The sequence below is a fragment of the Cryptotermes secundus genome, unplaced genomic scaffold (assembly GCF_002891405.2).
Source record: "Cryptotermes secundus unplaced genomic scaffold, Csec_1.0 scaffold108, whole genome shotgun sequence".
Classification (NCBI taxonomy): Eukaryota; Metazoa; Arthropoda; class Insecta; order Blattodea; family Kalotermitidae; genus Cryptotermes; species Cryptotermes secundus.
The window spans coordinates 4,179-6,074 of NW_019719358.1; the positions used below are offsets into that span (position 1 = coordinate 4,179).

Genomic DNA, 1,896 nt, shown 5'->3' on the forward strand with positions numbered 1-1,896 from the left:
TTTTTGAGTATTTTTTTCGGCATGAAACGCATTATCGTATTTTACATTAATTTATATGGGAAAAATTGTTTCGCATTACGAGTAAGATTCTGGAACGAATTATGCTCGTTAAGCGAGGTTCCACTGTATTTGATATTGTGTTATTTATTGAGAATATCCATTTACATGCATTGTTTTTATAAACTGGATGAATTTTATAAGATAAAATATTTTCATCTAGTATTTAAGTCTTGTTGTAGTCACATTTTATTATGTTTAGTGACTGCGTTGTCTATGTTTTATATTATGTTATTTTGACTTGTTCCAGTGATTGGTTGGAACATTTGTTTTGATTTTTGGTGCATTCTATATCCAGTGGTGTGACAACTTGTTTCTCGCCCTGTAATTGGATCTACTTGAATATAAGAATAAATTATTATTATTATTATGTAATCTTTTCAAGTTGTAATCAAGTTTAATTGTCATAGAATTATGGGATCTGAAGATCACAACCACTATGTGGCTCTGCTATCAATTTGGGATTCCTGTAGATTAAATAATGAAAATGAATGTGTTAATTTTCTTAATTTTCCTCAGGATCTGCAGCTGAATCCTGTGGTAATAAACTAAAACAAGACTGCTAACTACCCAGTACTAATAAGCAAATTATTTTTGCCTGAAATATATGGTAAATACTGGCTTCAAATTTTAGGTCAATGTGAAAGATGAGAGGTTTTCTGCACTTTTCTCTTCGCATCATTTCAACATAGACCCTACTGACTCTCATTACCATGAAACCAAAGGAATGGAGGCTTTCAGGGCTGAGAAATTATATCGAAGACAGTGTTCGATGAATGACATTCCAAATGGGGTAAGCATAATGCATACATATGTCCTTCAGAATCTCGTGATTGAGTGCCAGATAATAACTTGTGGATAAATTTTCAGACTAATCATGTGGATTATTGTAAAAGTTTGTTACTGGCTGTAGCAAGTATGAAGTACATCATCATCATCATCATCACCAACTTCTCAGATGAGAACTAGGAGCCTCTTCTTCTCCCTTCTTAGGACAATTCATTATTTTCTGGCATTTCCAGCCTTTCCTTTTTGCTCATGGCTGTGTTTGGGATGCAATTTTCTTCCATTTCAGTGCATTCACACCATTTATTTGGTTTAAAATTATGTCTTCAATTCCTTTCTAAACCTGTAATAGAGTCTGTATATGTAAACAATTGCTTTTCAACTTTTTATTTAGAATATACCCTTAGGAAGGTCCAGGAAATACAGTTTGGATTGAAATTGAATGGGGTTTAAAATAACTGCTTATTCACTTTATACACAGTTCAGTGCAGTTTCTACATTAACTTCCAGTACAAAAAGGGTTAATGACAGTATGTGCTTACCAGATTTTGGAAAATCAGTGTTCAAAAACTGAAATGGAGTACACATAGCATGATGAGCTGAGAAGTCTCATTCTTTCCTTAAGAAATGAAAGTAGGCTAAAAATGAAAATGAAACACATAAGTAAATAGTATGATTATTTTTTCAGTTACCAGCTAAAATTCAGAAGATGGACACAGTTTCTGGCAGGGATCCTGAATTATCGTTGCTTGTTAAAGCAGTTAAAAGAAAAACACAAAGTTTGCATAAAGGAGGAAGGTAATAGTTTTAAGAAAATGTTTTTGTTGCAAACAAAACATTTATTACCAGCCACTAAATTGTCAACAGAATAAATTTTCAGTTTCTAAAATATATATACATATATATATATAAATATATAATTATGTAAATGGTTGGTTCTAAATGAAGACTTAACAGAATAACATCTCTATGTAAAGTGATAATGAAATAATTTTTTTATTTTAAATAACCCTTCAAAAACCAAAGGCTACCATACCATTTATCCAATCCTGT

The 1,896-nt window shown here is 31.5% G+C and overlaps 1 long non-coding RNA gene across 1 annotated transcript; it reads left to right on the forward strand.

Moving 5' to 3' along the window:
• The first annotated feature begins 279 nt into the window (after nucleotides 1-279).
• LOC111864499 lies at nucleotides 280-1,695 on the forward strand. The gene is made up of 2 exons (XR_002842810.2): nucleotides 280-850; nucleotides 1,532-1,695. It is a non-coding gene; the product is annotated as an uncharacterized LOC111864499 (long non-coding RNA).
• Nucleotides 1,696-1,896: the final 201 nt, after the last annotated feature.